Here is a 25378-nt window from a genome sequence, read left to right on the forward strand (position 1 = left end):
GGCTTGCCAGGTCTCAGAGAATGAGCTGCTGTACCAGGAAATGGCTCGGCTCCCCTGAATCTCCAGGCCAGGCAAACAAATGTGAGGAGCAGTGGTGGAAGGGAAGGAGTGAGTCTCGTTTATTGTTACGGGGTGGCCATAGTGTTTGGGTACCCAACTCAAACCCTCTCCGAATGGCACCAGGGCTCACTGGCTTCCTGTGTCTGTCCAACATGACACATAATATACTTGCTTAGGAGCTCAGACAGGGAACCCATGATGCCTAGCTCACTCCCTCACATATGCATGAAGAAATATTTTGTTCCCAATTCCTGTGACATCACAAGGCCCCACACCATGACTTCACAAAGACCCACCCCAGGCATTGGGCCCCAGATATAATGAGGGGATGGGGAAGATGCTCCCATGAAAGCCCCTGACAAACAAGACAACACTTCAAAACCATTCCGGAAAATTCTTTTATTGGTTTTGGAAAAGAGGCTAAACAGGTATCCTCAGCAGAGACAATGGCCTGGTTCAGCTCCAGCAGGACACCAGCCTTCTGATCCCTCACATCCCCCTGGGGAAGAGGACATTTCGGGCCCTATGAGAGAAAAAAAATAATAATGGGTGAGCTCGTCCACTGCCATCAACCAGCTTCAACCCAGGCGTATCCACCAACCAATGTTCTGGCAACTTCATCCCAAAGTTCTGCCTGCCAACATCCACTGGCTTCCACCAGGAATATCCACCCATTCATCTCTTCCACTCCGCTTCTGAAGCCAGCCTCTGCCAGCTCCCAAATGCTTGGGTCACACACACTCCCTGGTGACATCCCCATGGAATGCCAGCCAGCTCATTCACACACACATTCACACACACGCACACACACACCAGCCACCCCCCGACACACACACCGTCACTCCACCAGCCATTCACACATACGCCCGGGCTTCCATCCACTGATATCCACCAAGCTTCTGCCAGCTGGTTTCAGGAGGCTAACGTCCCCCGGCTTCATCCACCAACCTCTGCTTGCCTCCGCCTTTTGGCCTCAGCCAGCTTCCGCAGGGAGATTCCACCAGCTTCTGTCTGACAACATCCACTGACTTCCTCCGGTCCATTACCGACATGAGTCATCTTCAAGCCATGGAACTCTCCCAGCCTCGAGCTGTTAACTCACAAGCCCACTTAGCAAGTTCATCTGAGAACTTGCCTTGGGCAGAAGGGCTGGGTCCCCTGCAGCCACTGCTGCTCTCTCTGCTCGACTGCCCTCTGGCCACTGGCCTCCCTTCTGGTCTCCTGCCCTGCCCAACAAGCCCCTTTTATCTGCCAGCAGAGAGGTGGGGCTCTGTGAGGTCACAAAGACCCAGGAGAGTGGGGTTGGGTTCCCAAGGCAGCAGCAGCACCCTTGGGATTGGCTGAGTCCTGAAGATGATATCAACAGTCCCTCTGAACATGTGATCACCCACAAACACTTGCATTTTGCATGATTTTTTTAAATTTGTGGCCTATTAATGTATCCCCTATCACCAATCCTTCTGATTTTTAAATCTCCCCATATTGACCTTCTGACAGGATTCTAGGCTGATGCTCCAAAAAGTTATTTTCCAGCATTTGCACCAAAAGGAACTTTTCTAAGCCCTGAGCTAGGGGGAAAAAAATGAAAGTAATAAATTAATAAGGATGGGCGCAGTCACACAGTGAAACCTTTGACCCTTTTTTTGGCCTCTTTTTGGACATTTTTTTCTTGCCCTTGCCATGAAAAAGATATTATAAGGAGCCTGTTAAGAAAACAACCTAAGTGTTTGAAGCATATGAGTATTTTAACACCATCCCTGCACTATCAAAGATGCAGCTGTGTTTGAAAGACTCTCCCAGCCTTTGGAACTCCCTCCTACTGGAAGGCAGATTTGTCCCACCAGTAGGTATATAAACAAGCATTATAAATAAACAAGCATTTAACCCTTGCAGTGCAGGAGCAGTTGTTTTTTCTAAACTAAAACCTCAGCATTCAGGTTTTAATTGCAGTATTGGCACTTTGAAATAAATAAATTGATTTTGTGTTGCAGTTTGGGCACTTGGGCTCAAAAAGGTTCACCATCACTGGCTTAGATCAACAAAATAAATTCTCATGTCCTCATGATCATCAGCTAGTTCACTTCTTGGCAGGATGAGAGAAAATATTAGACTTTCACTTTCACTATGGTGATAGTATGTTGGGATTTCCCCTCCTTCTTTTAGTTGATCTCATTTTGCATTACCTTTCAGAATCATAGGACTTTTATATTTTACTATTTTTTAAATGTCTACTGCTGGCTTTATTTTTTGTAACAATTTCCTTTTTTTCCTTTTCTTTATCCATTATGCATTCTGGTATCTTAGACAGAATAGATAGTGAACATGACACACAGAGAAGCAAACTGCTATTTCTAAGACAAATAATTTAGATCAAATCAAAGTGGATGGTATTCATGGTATTCATCAACCCTTGGCTAAATCATTTGGTAACAGCAAAAGCACCTCTGTGAAAATATTGTCCTCACTCTCAGTTTGCTCAATTCCAATAAATATTAGTCAACATATTTTGGGTAAGTGCTAGCCTACAGTAAGGATGTGCACTTTTTATGCTGAAACACTAACCAAACCATGCCAATTTGTGGTGACTACAAGGCAGATGAAAGAGGACTGGAACACTCAGGATGGTGGAGCACTCTTCTATATCCCTTGTGTTAAATCTGGCATTTGTGGGCTAAAACTGCTAAAAGAAAAAAGGGTGAAAGGAAATCAAATATACCAATACCATATAAGGAAGACACAGCCAGCACTAAAGAAGTGAACAGCTTCATTCCCCACTGAAGCTCCAGTCATTAAGATACTAGGGAAGATCTTTGAGTAAAGTCACCAGATGTAGCAGCTGCACTTGGCAATTTTTGTAGGTTCATGGTAAAGTTTTTTAGGAGTCAAGTTCTTTCTACTCCCCACAACACTGATTTATTTTCTTGTTGGAAGGTTCATATCATTGCCAATATTCATGATAGCCATTTCTCTTTTTCTTGTATTCTGGGCTGGAGGTGGCAGAAAATTCTGCCAGAAATATATCTAATGGCTCTGGGTAGCCTTTCACATGAGGCCCAAGTCATAGTCATTTTCATTTCCCCATTCATGGGAATATGAATTTTCATGAAGATGCAGAAAGATATAGATTTTGGCACAGACAAAGGTTGGATTAAAGTATCTCTAAAAGGGCAGAAGGTAGATGAGGCCATGATTTGGGGTCTCTATTCTTTTTGGTTTTCCTCTTCCAGACCTACCGTATTTTTCGCTCCATAAGACGCACCTTTCCATAAGACGCACCAATTTTTTAGGAGAAGAAAACAGGAAAATATAATCTGTTTTCTTCGCTCCATAAGACGCACAGACTTTCCACCCCCCCGTTTTGTGGGAAAAAAGTGCGTCTTATGGTGCGAAAAATACGGTATTTTGTGTGGCAATTAAAATGGTGATAAAAGGCATTTATTTTTCAGTAACCACCATAAAACCTTTGAGTAACTATGCATAGTGATCAGGCTCCTGAGTTTGTGACTGAATATATGAAAGCAATGTGGGGGGGGGGGAAGGGCAGTGTAGAATACTTTTATCCCACCACAATATAGAATGTCATTTAGCCAATTGATCAGTTACAGATTTTTCCCTCTCCCAACCCAAAGTGCTTCTGGGACTTAATCTTGGAAATCAGTAGAAAATCCTAGACACAGTTAAGCCTCAGTTGCTCAAATATTTGGACATTTAATAGCAAAAAAAATAAAATAAATAAGTGCACATTTAGCCAGTGTGAAAATGCTAGGATGGAAGAAGCTCTGCCAGCTGAACTTCTGATTGTTAAATAGTTGCTATATTCATAGAAGAGTGAAAGGAGGGTGACAGGGCACAAGAGCAGTTCTGTCACTCAGAACCAGGGCATGTGTGGGAATGGCAGAACAGTGATAATGATGAACCACCACTTTTACAATGCAAATGTCAAAAAGCAGGAAGTTATTAAGAAAGTACAAAAGAGTCACCAGCTGTTCAAGAGGAACACATGTCACAAGATTCTTTTTACTGACACAGATTAACATGATTACCCCTCTGGAAATCTCTCCAAGAGATAATCTTCAAGCAGCAGACAAGACCAATAGACCAGGCAGCATGTATTTCATTTGAGACATTTCTTTATTTATACTTTTTGTTGTTGTTACAGAATGAATTAACACACTGAATTTCTCCATTACCAGAAAATAAAGCTTCTTTCTTCCACCACCACCCAATTTATTGATGTAGGTTTTTTAAATGTGTGACAGGCACACACAAAGGCTTCCAAATATGCAAAAGTTTCAGAGGCTGGAACTAGCAATGGAGGTTGTGAGAGATGGTGAGGGACTTTGCCAACCCAGCCACCATGCTGATGCCATCTGGACAGCCAATGAAATATTTTTGACACTGAGAAAGGGTAATTTTATTATGACATGCATTTAAATAAATTACTGTAGTCAAATAAGATAATACCAATTCCACAGAGAGAGGTGGTAATTCTGTCACCATCATCTTTCCTCATTTTAGACTGTTGCTCATGTGGAGATGATATGGGAATGATTAGGTAATGCATAGAGTCAATTGCCACAGGGCTTCAATTGACATTTTAAAGTCTGTGTATTGCCAGCATGCATGAAGAAAACATATTCTAACCAATCTTTTTGTGGAACTGTGAATGGTCAGAGTTATTTGCACTTTAACACATTTATTTTCTTCAACAACTTCTAACATAGTTCAGGTTGAATGAATTGTCTTGCCATCTTGCTTGCTTTGGGGGACAGGTGTGCTACGGAACACTCTACCTGATCTGAAGAATTAAGTAAATTTTGTGGAGTAATTTCAGTAATGCCTACAAAGACTTGTGTTTTAAGGAACCAAGGGGATACACATGCTGAGGAATTTATGAGAAAGAACACTTTGATGAAGCAACATGCTTTATGACCATATATAAGTACATCTAATTTGAAAATCAAATCCCCAGTATCTTGTGAATTGCCAATATCTTAACATATAAAAGTATAACAAGCTACTGATTGCATGAAGCAAAGTGCCTAGGATTGTTCTGACAATGATAATCACCCATACAGTAAAGGATATGTATAGTCAACATGAGTGGTAGAAGTTAGATGAAAAGTGTTGTAGCAATAAGACTTGCCCACTTTTCTCAGCCATGGCACTCAGCCATTCAGATCTCCACCATGCCTCCCATATAAACTCATACATGTGCTCACTTAAAATACAGAGGCAATGATGGGACTTCACTGGCTGTTTTTTACAAAGCATGAATATGCAAATGTGGCAACCAGTATTATGTGGTTCTTATGTGTGCAGCATGAATGGATTAATAATGGGTCAGCTGGAATGTAACCTTTCTCTACCTGTCCAAAATTCTTGTGCCTGTCCAAAACAAAGAGAGTCTGGTTAGGAGAATCAACTGGAAATCAATTATCTTCATTGAGTTATGCAAGTATTACTAGTTTGGGAAATATTTTTTTTATCAATGAGCCATATTAATTAGATTTCCGTGTATATCTGATTCTTAGTATTCATTTTCTGTTTGGTAATTTGCACTTAATTTCTAAACTCCACAACAACATGTTGAAATTAATATGGATGTATCACTGAAGCAGTGGCTGCTGAATAAAAATTACCAACCTCTGGAGTACTCAGCAACCATGCGGGCCATGTAATACATACACTTGTATGTGAATTTGATAGAAAACAAATTGGTGGTGTATTTTATTTAAATGTATTTTCTCTCTCTTTAACTCTGAGGGATAGAATTACTCAGGTGTACTTTGCATATATTTCTCTTTTGTTTTTTTAAAAAGGAATGTAATAAAATGGTCTGCAAATTTTTAGGAAAAATTTTTAAAAATACATTCTCTTGATATAATTTCATTTCATTACAAGGAGAAATGCAGAAGATCTGGCACTGCAAGGACACCATTATCCAAGATGAAAGATAAATAAGCAAGGCCTTACAAATTTCTGAGCTAATCCCAGTCACTTTGCAAGATGGAATGATGTAGAAATTCTGTCAGCAACCCATTCAAAACAGCTTACTAATTTGTTTCTGAGGACGTCTCTGAAAATGTCCTTCCTGTGGTAAATTAATGCTACCTCAGCCATAAAATGTAGAAGTACCTTCCACACAGAAATGGGAACCCAGCCTTACCTAGGCACTCCCATTGCTAGTGGTGTGACAGATCATGCTTAATGGAGTGAGGGGGAAGGAATGGTGGTGCTCACGTGGTACAGCTGGTAGCCTGGAGCACCCAGAAGATGTTCAAGGGATTCCCCACTCCACTGGCTCCTCATTGACCAGTGGGAAGCATGTGTCTCTTTGTTGACCAGCAAGGAATTCAAATGTAGAAGTCCTAGAGCTGGAAGACCAAGAGTGGGCAGTTTCCACCATGGTCCACCTACCCAGCATATATACAGGGCAATGGGTTTCTGATTGCCCAATTTGAAGTTGGCCACTATGAGAGTGACAACAGGGATCCTTGGTCATTTGGAATGGCAAAAGAATCCTACTGTATGGTCAGGTAGAGGGGCAGAGCCATAGTCTGAACCAGATAGAGGGTCCTTGGCTCAGCCCCACACTCAGACTTAGGAGAATTCTGGAGTGGCATATGCCCATGTGGTTTCCAGAGAAGTTTGCTATAATTGGGCTGAGGGGGCTCCCCATGGCCACTCCATCTGTCTGTTCATAGAATTCATTGCAAACTTCTACATGGAGCATTTTGAAAAACTGGCCCTGACTTCAGCACCCTTCGTACCCACAGTCTGGTTCTGATATGTAGATGACAACTTTGCAATTTGGAGCCACGGTGAAGAAAAATTGGAAGAATCTCTGAACTATCTCAACAGCATCCACCCAAATATATAATTCACCATGGAAAAAGAAATAGAGGGCCAATACCCGTTATTAGATGTCATGGTCATACGCAAAACTGACCTATTGGGACACAAAGTCTACAGAAACCCCACCCACACAGACTAGTACCTACACAAAAACTCCAACCACCACCCACAGCAAAAAAGAGGCATAATCAAAACACTGACAGACCGTGCAAATTGGAACTGTGAAGCTCAGTTTCTCAGCACCGAACTCAACCATCTGAATTGGGCCCTACAGGCAAATGGTTACTCCAGAAATGAAATCACAAGAGCCATCAAACCAAGAAAACAACAAAAAAACTGATGAAGAAAAACAGCCACCCACAAATAAAGTATTTCTGCCATACACCAAAGGGGTCACAGACTGCATGGGGAAACTTTTGAAAAAACACAACCTACAAACAGTATTCAAGCCCACCACAAAAATACAACAAAAATTTTACGGTCAGCAAAGGACAGAGGGGACCCCCTCACCACTACAGGAGTATACCGGATACTTTGCAGTTGTGGCCAGGTATATATTGGAATCACAACAAAGAATCCACACCAGAATCAAAGAACATGAGAGACACTGCAGACTAAAACAACCAGAAAAATCGGCAGTAGCTGAACATGCCCTAAAACAAGGTGGACATGAAATTCTATTTCAAAATACTGAAATACTGGACAATACCAGCAATCATTACGTCAGACTGCACAGGGAAGCCATTGAAATCCACAAACACCAACAGAACTTCAACAAAAAAGAGGAAAGTTTGTAACTCAACAAACCATGGCTCCCAGCTCTCAAAAATACAGCATGCAAAAGGTCAATGAACTCTACCCAGCCACAAGGACCAGGGATCACTACACACAAAGACCAGCTAAGGACACCATCAATCACAATGACAGATAATCTCTTCTCCTTATCACAACAATACACCCACAACAAAACACACTAATCACCCATCTCCTGAAAAGGACAAAAGCTGAACTCACAGCCATAAATACTCAACTCCCAAACAAACTGCACCAGAGCACAGAGTGCTGTCCTCTGAAAATGCCAGCCACAGAGACTGGCGAAATGTTAGGAAGAACAACCCCCAGAACATGGTCAAAGAGCCCAAAAAAACCCACAACAACCATTAGATCCCAGCCGTGAAAGCCTTCGCAAATACAATATCAAAGTTTGTTCAGATTCAATGTAGTTTTACTATTTATGTCGCAAGACACACTCTCCACCCTATCCTATGTACCTTATACAGTGGTGCCTCACTTGACGACGTTAATCCGTTCCAGCGAAATCGCTGTAGAATGAAATTGTCATCAAGCGAAAGTCAAAAGCCCATTGAAACGCATTGAAACCTGCTCAACGTGTTCCAATGGGTGAAATACCTCAGCATCCAGCGAAGATCCTCCATAGGGCGGCCATTTTCGGGTACCTGTAATGTGAGGAATCTGTCCTAAGCATAGCAGGGAGCCATTCTGAACAGCAGGTGGCCATTTTGAAACTCGACAATCAGCTGTTTTCTGATCATCGTAAAGCGAAAAATTGGTTCCCGAAGTAGGGAACCGATCAATGTGAAACGAAAATGCCCATTCAATTATCGTTTTGCGATCGCAATAGCGATAGCAAAAAAAACATCATGAAGCGATTTCATTGTTAAACAGGGTAATCGTTAAGCGGGGCACCACTTGTAATAATAATAATTAAAAATTTTGTTGTCGTAATTAGCCCAGTGATTACATCAGAGGATCCATAAACCTGACTCAAGGAGAGAGTGCTGGTTCAAACTGTGCTATTTTTGGCATATTCACTATGTGTGCTAAGATGCCCTGGATCCATTTCAGTCAGGCTTCAGGCCGCGCCACGGGACAGAAACGGCATTGGTCGCCCTGTGTGATGACCTACTGAGGGAGGCCGACAGGGGCAAAGTGTCTCTGCTGGTCCTCCTCGACACCTCAGCGGCCTTTGATACCATTGACCATGGTATCCTCCTGGGGAGGCTCTCCAAGTTGGGAATAGGTGGCTTGGCATTGGCCTGGCTCTGTTTCTTCTTGGGGGACCGCCCCCAGAGAGTACAGCTTGAGGAGAGGGTCTCGGCCCTGTGGTGCCTCAATTGCGGGATTCCACAGGGGTCGATTATCTACCCAATGCTGTTTAACATCTATATGAGGCCGCTAGGTGGGGTCATCAGGGGGTGTGGAGCCCGGTGTCACCAGTATGCTGATGACACTCAGCTCTACATCTCTTTTCCACCTACTGCAGGAGATGCCGTCCTGTCCCTTCAGCGCTGCCTGGGGACTGTACTGCAATGGATGCAGGAGAACGGGCTGAGGCTGAACCCGGACAAGACAGAGGTACTGAGGGTGGGCGCCCCCACAGTTGGGGGTTTGGGAAACCCCCTCACTTTTGGGGGGGTGACTCTTCCCGCCAAGGATGGGGTCCGCAGCTTGGGGATCCATCTGGACCCGGCGCTCACTATGGAATCCCAGGTGACGTCGGTGGTCCACACTGCCTTTTTTCATCTTAGGCGGATAGCCCAGCTGCAGTCCTACCTTGATGTGGGGGCGCTCACCACCGTGGTGCATGCGCTCGTAATCTCGAGATTAGACCACTGCAATGCACTCTACGTGGGGCTCCCTTTGAGGCTGCTGTGGAAATTACAGGTGGTGCAGAATGCGGCGGCCAGATTACTTAGTGGTGTGAAAAAATACCAACATATTTCACCCACTCTGGCCACATTGCATTGGCTGCCCATCCGATTCCTCATCGACTTCAAAGTGTTGACGCTTACCTATAAAGCCCTAAACGGTTTAGGGCCTCGATACTTGGCGGAACGCCTACTCCCACCAAGATCTACCCGTGTCACTCATGCGAGCCAGGAGGTGAGGCTGAGGAGCCTAACACCGAGGGAGGCCCGGAAGGAAAAGACAAGAAATCGGGCCTTCTCGGCGGTGGCTCCTCACCTCTGGAACAACCTACCTCCTGAGATTCGCGGGGCTCCCTCGCTGGGTACCTTTAAGAACCAATTAAAAACTTGGATGTTTCGGCAGGCCTTCCCATCACATAACTCATGACCTCTGTCTTTCTCCTTTACTGTGTTATGTTTTGTGTTTCTGCACTGTATTGTAGTGTTTTATGATTTAGAACTGTTATTTGCATTTTTATTGTACTATTTTAAGACTGTTAGCCGCCTAGAGTGGTCCTCGTTTGACCAGACAGGTGGGATATAACATAAATAAATAAATAAATAAATAAATAAATAAATAAATAAATAAATAAATAAATAAATAAATAAATAAATAAATAAATAAATAAGAAGCATGCTACTTTCTCCACCCCGTCTTCCACCCTGTCATTTAACAGAAAATGCGTTCTGTCTATATCTGACCACGCTTTTACCTTAAGCAATATTGGGACCAGATATTGAGTGTGGGGTTCAGAATAGTGAGGGCAATATAAACACATGTGTGCCAGTGACTCGATTCCTCCCAGTTCACAATAGCAGTTCCTCTTATTGTAAGGAACACCCTAAAAACTGTCAGATAATATTGCTGGAGGCATTACATTAAATCTGGCCAGGGAATAGGCTCTGTGTTTTTGAGGCTATTGTGATAGATGATCGTATAGGGCCCTCTGGCCCTGCCTAGCAGGAATCAGGTGGCTTTGGGGGAGAAGAGGTCTTATTGGCTGCACTTAGGAGATCTTGGAATTCGATATCTAACATCCTGCATTTAATCAGCTGAAATACTTCCTTGTGGGGCAGGGGGCCAAGTGATTCCACTGAAAGGCCTATTAGCGAGACTTTCTTTTCAATATAGGCAAGCTCTCTAGCGATGGTTGGTTCTCGGAAAATGTGGAGTAAAAAAGCTGCCCTCTTTGAAGTTACAATGGATCTTCAACCAATATTTGATTGATGTCAGCCAAGCCTGATTTGCTACCTTATTTTGGCCCGTCTCTAAACAGAGAGCTGCATATGACACAGAAGTTGGTACTTCCAGGATTTTCCACATGAACATAGATTGGATTTGCTCTAGGGAATGATCCCAGGCCTTTATCTATAAAGGTATGCTGTACAGCAACTGTGGAATAATCTTTGCATTAAACACTTTCAATGCAGGTGGTACATATCTTTTTTCTATATTATAAAAGAATCTATGGATTGACTGGGTGGTACCCTTGGCCTATTGTATTGTGGCTTTACAGTGTAGGACCCAGGTATATTTGAAATGAAATATAATGCCCAGATACCTAAGGTGTTTAACCTGCTCAATCTTTCTTCCCTCAAAAATCTACTTGTGCAATTTCCATGATTTGGTGAATACCATGATTTTAAACTTATCATAATTGAGTTACAAGTTACTCTTGACTCAAAACTCGAGGCATTTGAACATCAGACATTTTAAACCAAGTTCGGTATGAGATGAGATAACTGCATCATCTGCATACAAAAATAAAGGGATCTGCGTAGAGCCGATTTTAGGAGGGTGGCCCTCAGTTTCCAATAGGAAAGGGGCTAAGTCATGCAAAAACAAGTTGAACAGTGAAGGGGCTAATAAACAGCCCTGTTTGACCCCTCTGTTGGTGGATATCCAGTCAGTTAAGATCCCTGAGTTTGAACATTTGATTTGGCAGGAGGTTGTAGAATATAGTCTCTTAATAAGAAATATCAGCCTTCTGTCAATTGTGAGAAATGAGTAAGGATGGCAGCTGTCTTGCAATAGAGCTAGGGTTAAAAAGAAATTTGAACAAAAACATTCTAATATAAATGGTGAAGCCATCCCACTAGCCTTTTAGATAATTGTGTCCCACTCTCTACCTTTCTCAGGGTTGCTTGAAATTGAATTTCACTTCTCCAAGTTTCAACTAGAAACTAGTTCAGCAAAGACTTCCAGTTGATCTGTATTTGCAACCTACTAATATGACAATTGTTTGGAAGTTAACGCTTTGGCAGCAGTTGCTGCTATTTTCTATTTCATTGGCAAAAAAATAACTTGACCTCTGGGAAAGCGTTTTCACTATTCTTTCACAGATTTTAATTGAAAGGAAACAAGGGTTCTCATCCCATCTGTCATATTGTGGAATTCCTGATTTTCAACTCTCCTTTCATGGGGATCTGCCCAATATCACTGACCTGCCAAGCACTGTATCCTTGTTACTTTTCTTTCTATATCAGCAGTGTTTTTTTTCTTTCTCTTTTTCTATTTTCCCCCTTCCTGGTCGTGTCTCTGATTAAATTGACATCATTTTGGCTTTTGTGATTCCTGTATCATTTTCTGTTGACAGCATCAGGTAATGGTAACGAACCTGTGTCCTTGTGAAGGGGGCAGCCACCATTGATTGGCTGGCTGTATTAATGCAGGCCCTTTAAATGTCATGCAAGTATGGCTTTGTGCTAAGTGGCAGCTGAATGGGTGCCAGTAGGAACTGTTATAAATCACAGATAACAGGCAGAGAGCACCCTTTGTGTGCTGTCAATGTCACACTGCTCCATCTGGGGAACACTAAGAATCTGCTCAAGCCATTCACTTCCACCATTTCACAGAGGACGTTTGTTTAACACATACAGCAACTGATTGTATTACCTCAGTGCACATTACCTGATGGTGCCAAAGGGCCACACAGCTTCAAACTGAAACCTTTTTCTTTAATCTTACACAATGTTTCTAGTGTCTCAGAGGGACAATCACAGAGATTTTCTGGTGACATGCACAGTTAAATTATATTTATCATCCACATGAGCTTTATATTTTCCCTCTCCTAAAGAAAACAGATGATTAAAAATGGCCATAACAAGCACTGGGATTTACAACTCCAATATCTGTCACTCTGAAAAGAAAAGGCATATATTAAGTCTACAGCAACACAAACTGCAGTGGCAAATGCTGACACATCCCACAGGGAAAGTTTTAAGGTCACAGCAGCACTTGATGACAAATGCTACGAGGAAGTTGCGAATTAGGCTTGGTAAGCTTCTGCAACCATCATTTATTGATCAGCAGAGGAACTGGTGGTGATGTAAAACCCTAATGTCAGAACAGCCAAAATGAAAGACAGTGAAATGCAAAGGACATGGGGGGGGGGGGTTCAAAGACTCAGTCCAGGCAGTTAAATTCACAAGGTATGAGTATCAGGATAACATATTCAAGACAACTTTGTCCTCAGTATATATCTCTCAAAATATTTACTAAAATGTTATGAGAGTGAGTGGGGGAGAGAGAAGGAGGGTCAGAGAGAGAAGAGGCAAAGTATTGTGGCATTATAAAGACTAACAGATTTATTTCAGTGTCAGGTTTTGTGGATTTTGATACAAGTTGCATCTTTGGATATTCCTTATAGTGATTCTCAGACTTTTCCTTCTGCATTGGAAAATGGCTAGCAGTATACACACACATCCAGTTCTCAGATCTTTGCTTAATGGCTAAGTCCATCAGTTGACAGTTTAGCTGATTAAAATGTGACTTCATTTCTATTACAACATGATAATGAAAATTAATTCATCCTCCTTCTCACCCATCCTCCTTCATTATCTCACCTTTTTGTTGTTTAGTCGTTTAGTCGTGTCCGACTCTTCGTGACCCCATGGACCAGAGCACGCCAGGCCCTCCTGTCTTCCACTGCCTCCTGGAGTTGGGTTAAATTCATGTTGTTCGCTTCGATGACAGTGTCCGACCATCTCATCCTCTGTCGTCCCCTTCTCCTTCTCACTTTTATCTCACTTTTTCTAGACAACACAGAGGTTACAAATGGATCATATCCACTTAGCGACACATTATCTCCACTTCAGTTATGGAACTATGTCAGATCTCTAGGTCAATCCTATCTATTTTGCCAGAATTTAGCTCTTCTATATACCATGACTTGCAAAGAACTGGAGTTGTACTTTGGATCAAAGCTGAGTTCATTGGATCAAAGCTGAGTTCATTGTCATTAGATCCCTCTAAAATCACCAGAATTTACAGTAGAAAATGTGCAATTTTTCAAATTGTTTTTCATGGAATGAAAAAAATTGGGTTGATTATCTTAACCCACATATATCCCTAATGAATGTTTCTCAGATCTGCATTTTATTTATCTTTGTACCTTAAAGACACTGTCTTCAAGGTACAAAGTGGTACATGCTTGATTATTAACTCCTGTCTTGTGAAATAATTTGTCCACTGGCAAGCCATGCTCCCTGCAATGGCAGTAAATGAGTTCATGACAAAACATCCATCCACAGAGACAGGAAGAATTAGGAGTGCCAGATACCAGTAAAATTTGGAAGGAAAAACAAGCTACTACTCGGCAACCTTATGGTGTAACCAGAAGCTCAAGTGGAAAACCTCATTACCATACCTTCCCATTAAAATTTCCACGACTTACTCCCACACCTTCCATTTAAGAGGAATGATGTATTTTCCCCTTTCTTCAGTCCTGAATGGCTGGGGGATAAATCAGTCAGAAATGTCATCAAAATGTTAATGGCTTGTAGAGAAATATATTATTTTGGAGAGCTGTATCCAGCATCACTCAACTGTCATTAATGACCTCATGTGGCAAAGTAGAAACTACTCTTTATTATCAGATACATCCACCAAACACAGCATGACCTGAGTTTACCAAACAGTGCCAGTGCATGTCAACATCCACTGTGTGTATGGAATTATCTTGCAGAAAAAAGCAGCATGCATTAAGACAATACAACCACACCTACAGTCTAGCTGAGTACACTGACTGTATACAGGAGGATCAAATGTTCATATTGGTTGCATGTGTGTTAGAGAGATCATCTACTTCCTGGCTTCCTAGATTTCTTTCCATCTGCTTCTTGTAGTAGTTGATAATCTAGCACAGTGCAGAGTGCTGGAAGGAGGGGAGCTCACTAAGATGGGGAGAGGGTTTTTCCTAGGTACCAAGAACTATGGTGAGGAAAAATATGCTGAGATGGTTGTTGTAGGTGTTTTTGGGCTGTGTGGCCATGTTCTGGAGGTTTTTCTTCCTAATGTTTCACCAGTCTCTGGGGTCAGCATCTTCAGAGGACTGGTGAAACGTTAGGAAGAAAAATCTCCAGAACACGCCCAAAAAACCTACAACAACATTTGGATCCTGGCTGTGAAAGACTTCGAGAATACAAATATGATGAGGGTTTTTGTAGGTGCCTCCATATGGGCATATGTGTGTATATATCTGTGTTCAGTGCCCCCCCAACACCAAGTCCTTCAAGTCAAAAATATTCTGCAACTCCCCTCCCACACATGTTCATGGACTTTCCCAAAGGACAGAGACGATGTAATTAAATCTGAAGAAAGTAGACTTTTTCAGAACACAACAGGCCCATTCTCCTTCTTTCCACATTCATGGACCCAGTTAAAATGTGCTTGCATTCCTCAGGCATTTTAAACACAGTCTAACATTGCTAGAAGAAAGTTTGACTATCAGGTAACAGCAGCCTTCTTCTAGTACTCACCATTTCAATTGCTACTGATATTTTTGTTGATGTGTTCTCAACTGTTAGAAAAACAATGTTGTCTGTGTGGTGGTACCTAGGGTGCATTTTGATGCTATGAGTAAATTTCCAAATAATCTGCATTTAATTTCATTTTAAAAAAAAATATTATACAATGTTGGCCTCATTTTTGCCTTTTGGAGGAGGGAAGTTTTATGAAACTGGGAAAGCAAAGCAATCCAGAAATATTGTTTACCATACCAAAAAGCAGGGATGTGGCTCTTGGTGCTGAATGTTACACTCTTTTTAATGTCGTCAGACCTGTGCTGTGACCCACCTGCTACTTGTTAAGTGCAAGTAAGAAGCTGATTGTATTCAAATAGCATTTGTTATTATGGTTGCTGGATCTCCTCCACTGTTGTGGGCAGTAGAGGAATTCAGTGCCTTATCTGGTATCCATAGCAACCATCCTACAGGATGTATAAAGTCCTGATTTTCAGTTCTAAGCAACAGGGGTGCTGCTCATAGACCATAGGGTTAAGAGAAGGGCCTGTCCCCCCACCTTCCCCCTCTTGACTTCCCTTCTTTTCTTGTTCTCCTTTGCTCTACTGGAGCTTTGGCTTTGGCATGAAAGGACTCTGTAGGCAACATGCCTTTAGCATGTTTAGGCAGAAAAATAGGATCAATAATAGATCATAGTCTTAGATCATGCAGTGTCTTCGACAGTCAGGTGGTGGTGCTTCTTTGTAACAACAGCAACAGTTTTTGTGTAGAAAAGCTTCCTAATGAGTTAGATTTGATGAGCAAATAAGAAATAATGAACTTTAGTTCATTAGAGTTTTAACTTCTTGATAACCTTGTCCCAACCATAACACACCTCATTAAGGGTGGGCACCAGACCTATGTTCAGCTCCTCAAATGTATCCCACTTCAATAGAGAGTCCAATCAGACAGCCATTTGTCTTGCTTTTTAGTCTAGTTTGGGACAGGCTGGGTTTGCTTCTTTTCCTGGCAACCACATGATTTATGTGCCGTTGAAAACCAACCCACCTCTAAGCCTATCTGTATTTTGGGGGGACCCATTAAGGACTACTGTTTTAGGTGCTGGTAGGATCACTCTGGGAGGAAAGTGATGATAAACTTAGACAGCATCTGAAAAGGCAGAGACATCACCTTGCTGACAAAGCTCCACATAGTCAAAGCTATGGTTTTTCCAGTAGTAATATATGGAAGTGAGAGCTGGCCCATAAAGAAAACTCTTGAGAGTCCCCTGGACTGCAAGGAGAACAAATCTATCCATTCTAAAGGAAATCAACCCTGAGTGCTCACTGGAAGGACAGATCCTGAAGCTGAGGCTCCGATACTTTGGCCATCTCATGAGAAGAGAAGACTCCTTGGAAAAGACCCTGATGTTAGGAAAGTGTGAAGGCAAGAGGAGAAGGGGATGACAGGGGATGAGATGGTTGGACAGTGTCATTGAAGCTACCAACATGAATTTGACCCAACTCCGGGAGGCAGTGGGCCTGGCATGTCCATTGGGTCACGAAGAGTCGGACACGACTTAGCGACTAAATAACCACAATGATCACTCCATTTTGGTTTGGTTCCCTCATGTCTGGCTGGATGGCTGTCCCTTTGCAGAAACCACTTAAAAATCTTGAGAAAGGGAAACTGAGTTGGGATTTGCTCCCCAACTGCAGACAGAGGCTTCTCCCTTGACCAGGCCTAGAAAAAAAAGGTGAGCATTTGCCTGTTTTTTTTTTCCTTTTTCTCATTTTTTCTTCAATTCCAGTGTGTCTGTTTGAGGTGGTGAAGTCACACAAGAGCTACAATCTGATTTCAACATGCCTAAAAGTAGATGTTCGGCGAGTGTAAAAGTACAACATTTTGTTCAAGAGTTTGGGGAGTGGATTTTTCAGTAGAGATGGCGATGTTTTGTTTTGTAAATTGTATAAGTTAAGGTGGCAGCCCAAAATTATTTGAATATTCATACAATATTTTGATACCATGAAACATAAGAGTTGTTTAGCAGTATTTACCCTCACTGAGAACAAGCATTGTCTACTTCTTGAGAAAACATATTCAATTGCAGGTTCATCAAGTCCCCAATCAGAATTTTGTAATTCTACAATGATGGTTACTTCAAATATTCTGTTAAAGAAATTAGCTAGTGGTAGCTTCAGACATTTCTTGGAGAAGAGCACCAGTCACCCAATTCCAAATGAATCAACTCTAAAGAAAGACTACATCTCTGCCTGATGTATTTGTAAAAATAAGATCTGTTTTTGACAACAATAAGATACGGGTTTGGATAGTTTAAACAAATTATGTAAATAGAAGTTATGTACCTAATGTTATTATTAACATCCTGAAATGTGACAATCTTGGTGAAGTATTTTTTCTAGCATGTGAAACTCTACAAAAAGTAAACAGTTCCACTATTGCTATGCTCTTTGACAATCTTATGAAACTACTCTGGATGGATGGTATAAAAAGGGAAAATGCCCTCCTCTTTGTAACAGATACTACTCTATATAAGTTTAAAGCAGCCAAGGGGCTTAAACTCCTTTATCCTAAAATGATCCATATCACATGCCTTCCACATAGTTTACACAGATTGGCATAAGAGATCCAAAACAGCTATCCTGATGAAGATAACCTAATTTCAGATGGGGAAAAATGTCTATTAAAGCTCCACTTCAAGTACAAAACTTCAAAGAAGTTGCTCCTACCTTGACTCTCCCTCTCAGACGTGTTGTGATGCATTGGGGGACTTGGCTGGATGTGGTTATGTATTACTCCACAAATTATGATTCCTTTCAGTGGATAGTTAAAAAATTTGACTGTTGTGAATCTTCCTCCATCAAGATTGTGCAAGATTTCTTTTCTGAAACCTTGGCTGGAAACTTGGCATATAAAAAATCTAACTTCAGTGGACTATCAATAGCAATAATTTGCCTTGAAACTATAGGAACTTAGTGATGCACTGAAAATTCTGAAGCAAACTGAGGGTGATTTAAAGTGCACAAAGGGGAAAGTGGATGAAAAAATAGTGATAAACTGCAAAGGGTACTAAAATTTAATATGGATTATTCAACATTCTAACTGGACTTAGAGCAAAATTTCATGATGTATGTAAAGTAAGAATTTTCTCCAGATGAGTAAGCTTTTTTCACATTTGTTTCTATAACTTCTTGTGATGTAGAATCTAGTTTGTCCAGATACAAGAACATACTGCGCAACAACAGGAATTAGACTTTGATAACCTCAAGATGCAGGTAATTATCCAATGCAGTTCTGCTGATGATGAAAACTAATCCAGGTATGACTATTTCATTCTCAGGTTGTTCATTTGATTCCTTTAATACTAGCAATTCTGCACTGGAAGTGAAGTACAAAAAACACTTTTAATTTTTACATGTGTGTATGAGCACAAATTTTTAAAACTTGGGTGCTAATTTCAGAAAATTATAAGCTCATTTTTTGTTATTTAATGGGTTATGTTTAAACATTTTTAAGGTCATAAATGCATATTTCTGACATGTTAGGTCATAGAAATCCTCCCCGTAGAGATAAACTACTTGGTGGATCTGCATATTCATAATATAAGTCCACCAAATAATTTTCCTTGCTCTACTTAATCTTCTTCTCTTAACATTCTGATTCTCCCCCCTACCCCGCCTCATCAAAACTCAGTAGTAGAATTGCATGATATTTTACACTTTCCACCTACTTCATATTAAGGTCAATATTCATTCAGAAGTAGCATTCTTCAATATTTTAAAGAAGGAGATGAAGTGGAAGGAATGTTTGGGAGCACCAGCTATCTAATGGCTGTGCTTAGGGATTCACTGAGCCACATCACAGTCTGTGGAGATATAAGATGGCAACTTGAGAAATTACACTAAGGCAACAGTGCAGGTGTTTAGAACAGAGCTAAGTACACACAAATCTCTGTGCTGCGTATTCATTAACAATCACCAAAGTTATATGCAGGTTTCAGATATTCCAAGGGAAAATGTTAATATATATAGAGGGAGGGCATGCATGTGAAGGGCACACTTACAAAAATTGCTGCATGAAATATAGATGAGAGAAATATCATGATATATAGATGTTCCAGCAAAAGACAAGGTGAAGGTCCCGGGGTGATGCATTGCTGCAGCCAAATGTGAGACTGCATCCCAGATGTTTGGGCTGAGGTGTTAAAAAATAGGAAGAAAGAAAATTTAAGAACAGAAGTTATGTAAAGGAGATATTCAATCCCTGTGGACTGTTCAGATGTGAAAACCTGTGCCACAGCCTATATGCAATGGCTCTTATTCAAGGTTTCAGTCAATCAACCATATCGTTCTCCAGGATACTATTGTCTGCAGAGTTCAAGCAGGTCAGTTTGTCCTTCCACCTTTCCTACATCTCTGTTCCATGTTTCTTTGTCTCTGATACATTTCATAGTTCCTGGTGAACACTGTGACACTTACCCCGTGGCCCCTGCTTGTTTCAACAAACCCAAAGCTCATGAAGGTATCCCAACATGCCCTTTAACACGCTGCCACCAGTTGATCTCTTTATTAACCTATATTTCTTATGAGAGACTGAGGTCCATTCAGTACTGAACTTTTAAACAGAAACAAGTTTATTGATTACAAGTTGTTTTAGAACTAGTTCTTAAGCACATTCCTAAAGTTACACAAAGCTTCAGTATCTTACTTTAACCTCTTCTATCTTAATTAGTCCTTCACAGATTGCTGCCTTGTCATGGCAAAGGGGCTTGAGTAATTCAGAGAAGCTATGGGCTATGCTGTGCAGGGACACCCAAGATGGATAGGTCATAGTGGAGAGTTTTGATTAAACACGATCCCCCTGGAGCAGGAACTGGCAAGCCACTCCAGTATCTTTGCCAAAAAAACCCAAAAAAAAAACAAACAAACCATGGACAGAAAAAAAAGATATGACACTGGAAGATGAGCCCCTCAGGTCAGAAGGCATCTAAAATGCTACTGAGGTAGAGCGGAGGACAAGTATAAGTAGCTCCAGAGCTAATGAAGTGGTTGGGCCAAAGCTGAAAGGACGCTCAGTTGCAGACGCGCCTGGAAGTGAAAAGAAACTCTGATGCTGCAAAGAAAAACACTGTATAAGAACCTGGAATGTAAAATATATGAACCTTGGTAAGATAGATGTGGTCAAACAGGAGATGGCAAAAATAAACTTTGACATCCTGGTCGTCAGTGAACTAAAATGGATGGGAATGGGTGAATTCAATTCAGACAATTACCATATCTACTATTGTGGGCTAGAATCCCATAGAAGAAATGGAGTAGCCCTCATGGTGAACAAAAGAGAGGGAAAAGCTGTACTGGGATGCAATCTCAAAACTGACAGAATGATTTCAATACGAATCCAAGGCAGACCTTTCAACATCACAATAATCCAACTTTATGCACCAACCACTGATGCTGAAGAGGCTGAAATTGACCAACCGTATGAAGACTTACAGCACCTTCTAAAACTGACACCAAAGAAAGATGTTCTTCTCCTTAAAGGAGACTGGAATGCTAAAGTAGGGAGTCAAGAGATAAAAGGAACAAGAGGAAAGTTTGGCCTTGGAGTTCAGAACGAAGCAGGGCAAAGGCTAATAAAGTTTTGTCAAGAGAACAAGCGGGTCATCACAAACACTCTTTTCCAACAACACAAGAGGCGACTCTACACATGGAAATCACCAGATGGGCAATACCGAAATCAAATTGATTATATTCTCTGCAGTGAAAGATGGAGAAGCTCTATACAGTCAGCAAAAACAAGACCTGGAGCTGATTGTATGTCTGAACATCAGCTTCTTATAGGAAAATTCAAGCTTAAACTGAAGAAAGTAGGAAGAACCACTGGGCTAGTCAGGTATAATCTAAACCAAATCCCTTATGAATACACAGTGGAAGTGAAGAACAGTTTTACGGAACTAGATTTGGTGGACAGAGTGCCTGAAGAACTTTGGATGGAGGCCTGTAATATTGTACAGGAGGCAGAAACAAAAAACATCCCAAAGAAAAGGGAACGCAAGAAAGCAAAGTGGCTGTCCAACGAGGCTTTTCTAATAGCAGAGAAGAGAAGGGAAACAAAATGCAAGGGAGATAGGAAAAGTTACAGAAAATTGAATGCAGACTTCCAAAGAATAGCAAGGAGAGACAAGAGGGCCTTCTTAAATGAACAGTGCAAAGAAATAGAGGAAAAGAATAGAAAGGGAAAAACCAGAGATCTGTTCAAGAAAATTGGAGATATTAAAGGAACATTTTGTGGAAAGATGGACATGGTAAAGTACAAAAATGGTAGCGACCTAACAGAAGCAGAAGACATAAAGAAGAGGTGGCAAGAATACACAGGGGAATTATACCAGAAAGATTTGGATAGTATGGTTGCTGACCTTGAGCCAGACATCCTGGAGAGTGAAGTCAAGTGGGCCTTAGAAAGCTTAACTAACAAGGCCAGTGGAGGTAATGGCTTTCCAGCTGAATTATTTAAAATCCTAAAAGATGACGCTGTTAAGGTGCTACACTCAATATGCCAACAAATTTTGAAAACTCAGCAGTGGCCAGAGGATTGGAAAAGATCAGTCTACATCCCAATCCCAAAGAAGGGCAGTGCCAAAGAATGCTCCAACTATCGTACAATTGCACTTATTTCACACACTATCAAGGTTATGCTCACAATCCTACAAGGTAGGCTTCAGCAGTAGGTGGACCAAGGACTCAGAAGTACAAACTGGATTTTGAAGGGGCAGAGGAACTAGAGACCAAATTGCTAACATGTGCTGGATTATGGAGAAAACCAGAGAGTTCCAGAAAAACATCTGCTTCTGTTTCATTGACTATGCAGAAGCCTTTGACTGTGTGAACCACAACAAACTATAGCACGTTCTTAAAGAAATGGGAGTGCCTGATCACCTTATCTGTCTCCTGAGAAATCTATATGTGGGACAGGAAGCAACAGTTAGAACTGTATATGGAACAAGTGATTAGTTCAAAATTGGGAAAGGAGTACGACAAGGCTGTATATTGTCTCCTTGCTTATTTAACATATGCAGAATACATCATGCGAAAGGCAGGACTGGAGGAGTCCCAAACCAGAATTAAGATTGCTGGAAGAAATAGCAACAACCTCTAATATATAGATGATACCACTCTGATGGCAGAAAGTGAGGAGCAGTTAAAGGACCTCTTAATGAGAGTGAAATAGGAGAGTGGAAAAAATGGTCTGAAGCTCAACATCCAAAAAACTAAGATCATGGCCACTGGTCCTGTCATCTCCTGGCAAATAGAAGGGGAAGATATTCAGTGACAGATTTTACTTTCTTGGGCTCCATGATCACTGCAGATGGGGACAGCAGACATGAAATTAAAAGACACCTGTTTCTTGGGAGCAAAGCGATGACAAACCTAGACAGTATTTTAATCAGAGACATCACCTTGCCAACAAAGGTCTGCATAGTCAAAACTATGGTTTTTCCAGTAGTAATATATGGAAGTGAGAGCTGGACCATAAAGAAGGCTGACCATTGAAGAATTGATGCTTTTGGATTGTGGTGCTGGAGGAGACACTTGAGACCCCCCGGACTGCAAAGAGAACAAACTTATTCATTTTGAAGGAAATCAACTAAGAGTGCTCACTGGAAGGACAGATCCTGAAGTTGAGGCTCCAATACTTTGGCCATCTCATGAGAAGAGAAGACTCCCTAGATGTTAGGAAAGTGTGAAAGCAAGAGGAGAAGGGGACAACAGAAGACAAGATGGCTGGACAGAGTCACTGAAGCTACCAACATGAATTTGACCAAACTCCAGGAGGCAGTGGAAGACAGGAGGGCCTGGCATGCTCTGGTCCATGGGGTCATGAAGAGTTGGTCACGACTTAACAGCTAAACAACAACAAATCTTAATTAATACAGTCACACTCTGACTAATCACTCCTTACACACACTCTCTGCCTCAAACCCCCAAACTCTTTCTCTCCTCTCTGTCTCTGACTGGACTCTCACTCACTCCTTGCTTCTAATTTCTCTGGCTCCGCCTTCCAACAGCTCTCACTGGTACATTCCAATAATTTTCTACCTGAGCCAAAGCAGGGTGATCACTAGAAATACTGATTGTCCTTAGTTCTCAGTAGGCTATTTTAATACATGGTTGGGTCACTAGATCTTTTCTAAACTGTTTCTCTTCTGTAAAACATAATGTTTACTTAAACATGCTGATACCATTTTATTTCTTTGCATTCCTTTGGACTTGTTCCACCTGTATTATCATGAGGCTACTGAGTTTACTATTAGATAAGTGCTTTGGTCCAGAAGTTTTCAAGCAGTAATATATGAACCACTGGTGATAAACAAAAGTAGTCGAAGCTAAGTATATAGTTTTCATAACAGATGCTAAGACTCATTTTCTCACATTCCCAATGTCTTCCCACAAGTGTGATGTGCTGTCTCCTACTGAACTATCTGCACAAGTTATCTATTTGTAACTTTTTGATATACAAATATAACGCACAAGATTAGACATGCAGGATTTCTTTTAATCCCTACCGATCATTCTGTTGCCCATCGAATAATTAATTGCTGCACAATATTGAGCCTATCTTGCTACCAGGAAAAATGATGACAAGCTTTGTATAGCAAAGGGCAGCCTGGATGTTGACAACATCAGTGGCAACAATCATGATGGTCTACAGGACTCCCTCTTCTGTTCACTACCGTTCACAAACTGACACTACACAAGGGAAAATCCCAAAAGGTTACTCCTTTTTTTCCCATCAGGTAACCACTTCTCAGCCAAACACAAAACTATTGTCAGGGCTGTTTTTCAACAAGTGTGAATCGAAGTGAGCACAAGAGGGTAGAGAAGGACAATATTCCACATACATAAACCAGAGGAGCTTTTTTTAAGGAAAATTGGAATTTCCTAGCTTTTTCCTGGGAGTTTAAATATATATATACTACACACAAATCCCAACAGAACCTTCCCTCAGATGGGATTACCCAGTGCTAGAGGATCCCAGATGAGCATATGATCTGTACAATGGCTTCTGGGAGAGAACAGAAAAAAGTTAAATGGATTTAAATGGATTTCTGTTCTGGGTTGGTTGTGGATGCTATGTTTGTGTTTCCAGAATGGCAAAGCTGCATATTTATGTACATATAAAGGCAAGCCAGCAACATTTTTATTTAACACGGATGTTTCAGCTCTGTACCAAACAGTAATGCATGAATTTGTTGCCCCCAATGTGCCAAGGAACACACTGATGCATTTGCAGCCTATATTGGTGTATTCCCTCCATTCCTTTGTGCCTGTCCAATATATTCCATGTTTTGCTGTGGAAATGGGTAGCTGAAAACCAAAGGAACAGATGGTGATGATGGCAGGATGACAAGGATGCCTTCACATCTGCTTCTCATGCTGTTCTTCCAACCTGAACTATCAACATTCAAGTATATCTAGCAAGTCTATGTTTTATAACTGGCAGATGGCAGTTCCAGACATGTTTATTTGTGTTTGACCCAGTCCCCCAAATTGTATTTTCCCCCCAAAAGTGGATATCATATTTCCCTTAATTGTTATAAAAACACAGGGCATGGAGCAACTGAGCAGCTAATTTTAATCTCCAAAGGAATGCAAGAATTCACTGGAGTGGTAGCTAGAACTAGAATTTCTTCAATATTATTTTTATGTCATCCATCTCTGTCTGTCACAGAGGATTCTATCTCTGTTCCTGTGGTGAGGGAATAAGGGAGATACTGCGATTCCTGGAGAAGCACCATTGGGGGGTTTACTGCACACAGCTCCTTTGCCTGCATACAGTTTGTACATGCTGGGAATTGCTCCAGCCTCACAGCTTGTACACCTGGGTAGTCTGTCTCCAGAGTGTACATGGAGCTCTTGCTTCTCAGAGAGGCATAAATAGGCTATATTTAGTAACATTACATCTAGTTGGGCTTCTCCCCCACATCATACCTACATATTCTCACTTTTTCT

The 25378-nt window shown here is 41.4% G+C and overlaps 1 long non-coding RNA gene across 2 annotated transcripts in view; it reads right to left on the minus strand.

The window, feature by feature from the left end:
- Positions 1 to 444: 444 nt before the first annotated feature.
- The window catches only part of LOC140705465 (uncharacterized), a 100661-nt gene continuing 75727 nt past the window's right edge, over positions 445 to 25378 (minus strand). Inside the window, exon 2 of one of the 2 annotated variants that reach the window (XR_013543772.1) lies at positions 445 to 583. This is a non-coding gene — a long non-coding RNA (uncharacterized LOC140705465). Of the gene's footprint in view, positions 584 to 13188; positions 13662 to 25378 lie in introns of those variants that run through there. The other variant, XR_013543771.1, reaches the window with a different exon arrangement.

The sequence above is a fragment of the Pogona vitticeps genome, chromosome 3 (genome assembly GCF_051106095.1).
Source record: "Pogona vitticeps strain Pit_001003342236 chromosome 3, PviZW2.1, whole genome shotgun sequence".
NCBI classification, from domain to species: Eukaryota; Metazoa; Chordata; class Lepidosauria; order Squamata; family Agamidae; genus Pogona; species Pogona vitticeps.